We start from the raw sequence: 7,573 nt of genomic DNA, 5'->3' as shown, positions 1-7,573 counted from the left end.
AGTCCCAACAGCTCTAGAATTGTTGAAAAGATCAAGTCTGTCTCTGAGACTCAAGACAAACTCATAGCTGTGAATCTTTGTAAAATTCAAGAGCGAGGTACATAATTCCACTATAAAATGGCACAGTTTTAATATTTCCACTCCAAAAAGGAAGAATGGGGTGGAGGGAGAAAAGAATAAGACTAAATCAAGACTGAAATCTATCAGGGCAAACAGTAAGTCCTGCAGCTTCATATTCAGCACTCATGCAAGAGCGTAGAAAGATATGAGTTCCAAAGGGATAGGGTAGTCCCATCTGTATGGTCCTGTTGGTTAAAGCCCATACAGAACCTCTCTTGCTCACTGCCTACAGCTTTCCTTAGCACATGCTTCTGGTATTTCTGACTTCCTGGTATCCCCACTACATCTTCAGATCCATTCCTACAGCTTCACCCATCTCCCTCTCGGTAGCTTCCTACCTGGCCTCCCAGACCTTCCTTTGAAATGTGTGGAAAATCCAGGGATCTCAAGCTCTTCTATTCTGCACACCAATAAAACCAAAATCACATAGATAATGCCAAAATCTGCTGCCAGAGAGCACAGTAACTGAACCTCCTGGACAATGGCAGCAGCAGCTGCTGAGTGTCTGGATGGTTAAGCATGCTGAAATGAATCCAGAAGAGTCAGTTCCCTGGGTGATCCTTCATGAGCAGGGAACCTAGGACTGTCTTCTGAAATGAAAGAGTCACCATTTGGTACTTTGGAGCCTGAAATGGGTGGTGTCTTACTAGTTCCTGATGTGTCTTCAAGTCATCTTTCTCTTATCCCTTTTACAAAGTACTGTTTTCCTTTTAACCATAGTAATCCCTTCATCAATCACCCCTTCTTTGGCCTCAAATTTACAAATGGCTCCTTATGAGCCAAAATTTAAGTTTTGCAAATTTTTCTGTTTTGTTTTGTGCACCTTATCCTCACTATAAATCTGGCCCAAAGCAGCCTGAGGACTTGTGCAACAGCCTAAATGCTGTGCTGCCTTGAAATTTTCTCCACCAGATCAGTTAGTCCACAACTCTCAATCTAAGTTTCACACAAAGTCTTAGAAATGGGCAAAATATAGACAAGATGTTCCCTAGAGTGAAACATACATGGCCTCTAATGCAACTATAGATGGAGTCTTCATTGCAAACTGAAACCTCCTTAATCATGGCGTCTTATATTCTTCCTCAGTGCTGAGACAAAATATCCTGACACCTGCAAGTTAGAGGAGGAGAACTTTATTTTGACTTACAGTTGTAGAGGTATCAATTTTTAATCTTCTGGCTCTCAGGCAGGATGACAAGGCAGATGGGTATGGCAGAAGAGATAGAGATCATGGCATGGCAGGAAGGAAGAAGAGCCATCAAAGAAGGAAAAGGATATATTCATACCCCCTTCCTGACCACATGCACGGGGACAGGCTTTAACTCCCAATGTCACACCCATCAGTGCACTGACCCAGTATCCCACAACTCTGATCCAGTGTCACACCCAAGACCATCACACTCCTAAAAGCCCCTCCTCTGAATGCGTGAGGCTTTAGCGGGACATCTAGACATAAGACATAACACATGGTCTTCAAGGTCTGGAATCCTGTCAGCATTCTGACCTGAGATCTGAACAGAACCATCCGTGATGATCTGTTTGCAGTATTTTAGGGCTTCTCTAGCCCACATTTACAAACTTTTACAAACTCTTCCACCAAACCTGCTCCAAAGGCTTCTGAAACACAGTTATAGTCAAAGCAATGGCCCCACTTCTCTTTAACCAGTTTCTTGTATTAGCCAGTTTGCCCCTCACCAGGACACAATACCCGACACCCATAACTTTAAGGAGAAGAGATTTAATTTTGTTCACAGTTTCAGGAGAGTCAGTCCATGGATGGCTAGCTTGAAGGAAGAATCACCATGCAGAAGATCATGGTGGAACAATGATGCTTCCTTAATGACAATGGGAATGCAGAGCAGAACAACAGTTCCAGAGAGTAAGCAGACAAAGGACCAGATATAGACCCCCAGATCACATTTTCATGACTCACCCGACACACTCAGACATGTGCTTTATTAATCCCCTGGGCAGCTCCCAACCCACTCAAGTTGACAGCACACCTTAACTGTCAGGTGCAATGGGAAGGACAGTAAGAAGTTTTGTGGAAAAATAAATTTGGACACAAAGAATTCAATGCAAGAAAATAACATTGACTAAACCATTCACCTCTGCCAGTACAGAAACTCTATTCCACTCAGCTCTGTTGAGCTACCCTAAGTCAGTCCCATGCATGCTCGCCAGGCAGCTCGTTTTGTCCTTTGATCTCTCTCTATAAGGACCAGTAAGCAAAATTTGTTTGCTCCTTGAATTAGAAAAAGTCCCTCAAGTTTTCTCCTCTAACTAAACATACACACACACACACACACACACACACACACACACACACACACACACACACCTACCTACTACTAGGTTTATGTGTTATTCTTCTTTTCTCATTTGCCCTCTTCCCTCATGGGTCTCTCACTGCCCAGATGTTGGCCATTCCTCTTGCTTGCCATCTGCTCTCTCTAACAAAGTCTTCCTTTATTTTGCCTGTGTCCTGCAAATTTAAAAAAAAAAAATTCAATTACCTGAGCTCATTGTATCAGGTCTAGTGTGTTTTGATATTCTTTACCTTTGAACAGCAGGAAATATGTAAACCAACTCTGCAGGACCTAGTTTGTTGCCTTAAAGAGGACTAAGAGATGAGCCTGCAGAAATTTCAATGAAGAACATTTTCAGGATCAATATCTACGTGAAATGTATGGCGAGGACTTGGCCAGTATCTAATCATAGAAAGGATTTGATCGACCCCTAAAAGTTTTAAAGCTAAGCCAGCCCTCAAGTTTGGCCTGAGTCAGATCTAGGGGGCTGAGTTTAAATGAGTTCCTGAGTTGACTGCAGAGAGCCCTGCAAAGGAGGGTGACTTGGAGCAACATGGCTCTCCTGAGCTGAGCGAAATTCCTACAAGAATTGGACTGCTAAGGACTATCTGTAGAGATCACTCTCGGTAGCTGGGAGAAGATTCTCAGTGCTTGGGAGGTCTGTTTCCTGCACAGTTTTCATTCAAGAAAAATAAGCAAAATGTTTTGTTTCATGTGAGTTTGAATGTGTCTTTCAGATGCAGATAGCCTTGCCCTATTTCTCTCTGCATTTTCCCTTTGTTCCAGTAGGGAAGGTTCTGAAATCTAAGAAACTACTGCTCAACAGATCTTGCACACAAGATTTCCAGAATTTTACATGCAATAAACAGACCGGGGTTTCAGCATGGCACAGGAGAGGAACGCTGATTCTAAGGTCAACACAAATCCAGCCTTGCTCCCTGGCAGAAATTCAAGAAGACAAAGAGAAAAACCCGTGTGGTGTTTCTAAAAAGGTAGAACACACACGTTGGAGTACCAAGCCTTATGACAAAAATCTGTATCCTGAGAGAATCTGGGTCTAAGTGGATGTGCAGAAGAGACAAAGCCTGCAGTCTGATGGCATGAGCTGCTTCCCCTCAGTACGAATTGCTGGCATTGGTTTAAACCACATCATCTCTGGAGATGGAAGAATGACCAAAGCATAACAAAATTTAAGTACTTTACTAGCGTGTAAGATGAAGGCTTAGAGTCAAAGTCATGTTGAGTCATAGACAAAACTTTAAAATGTAATACGTCTTGCACACCTATTTGTGTCCTAAAGTCAGTACAAGGTGGACACTTACGCCAAACTAGCTGAGAAACCACAGTGACTATACAGCTCCTCTCCCTGGTACAGATGTTCAAGAGATTTTATGCCACATTTTAGAATTGCTATTAGCATGAATGGGCTTACATTTCTTGCCTGTTGCAAAAAGATGGAGGAATTTCATGTGGGAGGTTGATATTCATAGAGAAATGAGAGAGAGAGAAAGTGCTCTGGCAAGTCTGAAAGGTTTATGGGGGACCAGAAGATACTAACCCAAAGAAAGGGACAGCAGAAACCAACTGAAGGAACCAACACTCTTGAGAGTTTAGAAAATGGAAGTAACTACAAGAAATATACTTTATAAATATTCAATACTTCTTTTTAATTTTAATATTTTAATAAAGCAGATAGAAAATAAATGAAAATGTTAAATTCTGAAAAGAAACTATCTAATTATGCCCAGAAGCAACATCACGTCTGTTTTTGAGAAATGGCAGAGCTTTTGTTGCAAGCCTACTTGGTCTGAATGTTGACGTTCACCCAGTATTCATATTTCAAAACCCAATGCAGTAGTGTTAAGAAGTAAGGATTTAGGAGATGATCAGTGCCCTTATAAACAATGCTGTAAAGGACTCCCTTGATGCTTTCTTATTTGAGAACACAGAAAGAAGGAGAACAGGCCCTCACCGAGTCTGTTGTGCTTTGATCTTAGACCTCACAACCCCTAAAAGTGTGAGCATCACATTTCTACCGTTTAGAAGACGTTCAGCCTAACATATTTGGTGATTTCAGTCTAAACAGATGAAAGGCCCATCCAACATAACACATGTTGTAAATTATTTTTATATAATAAATCAGTCATGGCTTTATCCCTAAGGCATAAAATACAAGATTTTTTCCTATCGCAGCTGTTTGGTGTCTGTGAAATGGTAGACGTTAGTAATAAAATATTTATAATTTTTCCAAAGGAATCTTAAAATCCATCAACTCAAAATCAATGCAACATGCCTGCTTTTAAAAATTCAAGCAAACTTTATGTTTTATACCGCAGATACTGGACTATGGAAAAGCAGTGATATTATGAGGAGCAAAACCAAGGACTATTAAAGAAATATTACACTGAGATATGTCTCAGTAAAACTGTGCATAGAAAAAATTCAGATTTACCCTCTCAAATTATCACTTAAATTATTTAAGATTTTGGGTAGAATTTAGATTGTGACCTAAGAAGTACATCAGGAGGATCAAAAGTTAAGCCTACACTTCCAGATGACAATTTTGTTTGCACTCTGTCCGAGCTATCATTAAAGAGCTGTGCATTAATCAGCGAAGCTGTATTTATGTAAAATTACTGAACAGAGACCTGCAAGACGGACAGGAAGCTTCTACTGAGGGAGGTTTGTGTTCAAGTTATGTTCCCAGTGGCCCTTTCTAATGCCATGTTCCGAAATAAGTGTAGCAATAAGCAGGGAACTAGATAAAATCTGGCACCATTTCAAAGATGGCAGATTGAGTGCTATATATTTAAACTGTGTGTAATTAGGACAATCTGAATGAGTCTTTAGATAGAAAACGTCAGCCTTTTCCAGTTATGTTCCAACTGGTTTGATTGGTAATGACTTTATAAATAGTAAAATAAAAGGAAATGTATATACTAAAATCATGAAGAAGAATATATGAAGATCACCGAAATTCTACGTTACAAACAGCACCATTTATTTTCAGACACAAAATGACATTCAATAAGAGACAAAAGTAATAAATACATTTCTGTTAAGGGTCACCACTCTATCAAACACAGAAAGTATTATAATAGGCCAAAACCCATAGATAAAGACAGAAAATAATGTACGGCAAAGCCTGACTTTAAAAGAGGGGAAGAAATCTCCTCATTACCACTTTCCCCTAATGAGTCAAAGCCAGTCTTTTTGCTCTCTGAAGTATCTAGAGTTTTTTTGCTTCTAACTGTGAGGTAATCAGCGTCTTGCTCCAGGCATACTGGATATTCTACCCATGTTCCTCTGTGTACTCTGTAGGCAGGCCGGTAGCAAAAGCAGTCAAGCCCTCGGATTTAATGTGTTGACTAAAAATTCAAGGACGATAGCTTAGTGCAAATATGTTTCTCCTAGGCAGTAACTGTAGTAAAACACAAAGCATATTCAGTTCATATAGTGACTGAATCAATGATCCAACTCAGTGTGGACTTGCACATCGTGTCCGCTTGAGTATTTTTTCTTAGTATTGCCCCAAGCAATAACTCAAAGACTCTTGCTGTTTAATGAGGACAATTGCAAATGAAAGCTCACTACTGTAAAACTTACCAGAACTTGGCATCTCTCGCAGGAGGTACTTTTGTGTCCATTTCTCTTTTGAGAATTCCTCATTCTGCGCAATGGGAATGAGTAACATTGCTTTCCTCCTCTCTTAATAGAATCTCATCCCTTCTCACAGCCAGCAATGTGATCATGCAGTCATCTCCCGATTCTGGGTAAATTTTAGGTGTTCAAAAACTTTAGAAGTTTTCCACGTAGTGTGCCTATTTCTAGCTAGAATTTTGCCTAGTTTTCCAAATTTCTGAGCACTCTTTCAGAGAGCAGTTGAGTAGCATAAGTTCTTGCTCTGCCTGGTTTGCTTCAGTAGTTTTTCCCATTACAAGTAACAAGCAAATCAAACCCAAACTACACAGTACTCTCCTCTCTCCACAGCAACACAGACCAACTGATGTGTCAAAGAGGCATTTAATTTTCACGTGACATGGAGAGAAAAGCAGTCTCCCTAATGGATCATAATAAAAATAAAAGTTATTTCTAGAAAACACTTGTACACTGTTCTCAAATAAAACAAAAAAAAACCCACTAGATTTAATTAGAAATCTACTGAATTCTGATTACTGAAATCGGGGGGTGCTGCATTTGGAAGAATTATGTGACATAGAGGTATAGACCTCTCAGTATTAGGCAAAACGAGATTCTTTATAGAAAGGAATGAGTAAAGCTAAAGAGAACCAGGTGTGAACTCACAGGATCAAAGGATGCTAGGACTGAATAGGAATCATACAAAGCTGTATCCTGAGGTTAGCCAGCATTTCTATTTTTCAGAGGCTATATGCTGACTAGCCCTAAAGGGTATGGCAGTGCGAGAGAGATAAAAGGCTAAGGGAAGGAGAAAACCTATCCAAAATTTGGTGAACAAGTACAACATTGCCAGTAATCAGTGGGGACAAGATCAGCTAATCGTTTATGAGGTAAAGAATGGGAATTTGGAAGTTCTGTGTCAGGTCTTGTGCCAGGTAAGTAAAGGGGCAGCAGTGAGTTACATCTCAGTTATGTGGGGACAGCTGTTTCTTCACAATAAACCATTTCCCTGAACACAACAATGTGTAGGATGATGTTTCATGAAAAGCAAACACAAATTTGGTACCTTAGCATTTTAACAAAATTGCTGAAACGGGACAATCTCTCTGACGTTTTCCTGACATTCCATACTGAAGCAAGCCGTGGCAGAATTCTTGTACCTTCCAAAATGAGGTCATAAAAGCTTTATTCTAGAAGTATCCTCCAGGTACCTGGAGGAAATAGAAAACCTTATTTCTGAAGACACAAATATATCAAGAGAGCCAGGCATGATGGCACAGGCCTGTAATCCCAGTACTCGGGAGGCTGAGGCAGGGGGATCGTTGTGAGTTCGAGACCAGCCTAGGCTACAAAGTCAGCCTGAACTGCATAGGGAAACTGTCACAAGAAGACAAAAAACAAAACAAACAAACAACAACAAAAAAAAACAGGAAAAAACCCACAAATATATCAATAAAAAACAATCTCAACAAATAGGTCTTACTAAGTACCCCCATGCCCAAGTT

At 40.2% G+C, this 7,573-nt stretch overlaps 1 long non-coding RNA gene across 1 annotated transcript; it reads right to left on the bottom strand.

The window, feature by feature from the left end:
- Nucleotides 1-1,859: 1,859 nt before the first annotated feature.
- On the bottom strand, nt 1,860-7,209 carry LOC102006796. The gene is made up of 4 exons (XR_261228.1): nt 7,135-7,209; nt 6,036-6,198; nt 2,466-2,605; nt 1,860-1,955 (listed from the first exon to the last, which is right to left on the bottom strand). It is a non-coding gene; the product is annotated as an uncharacterized LOC102006796 (long non-coding RNA).
- Nucleotides 7,210-7,573: the final 364 nt, after the last annotated feature.

Source organism: Chinchilla lanigera, unplaced genomic scaffold (genome assembly GCF_000276665.1).
Source record: "Chinchilla lanigera isolate Chin_1 unplaced genomic scaffold, ChiLan1.0 scaffold00026, whole genome shotgun sequence".
Taxonomy (NCBI): Eukaryota; Metazoa; Chordata; class Mammalia; order Rodentia; family Chinchillidae; genus Chinchilla; species Chinchilla lanigera.
Note: the sequence above shows the minus strand (reverse complement) of the source record. Positions and strands in the feature narration are given on the sequence as shown.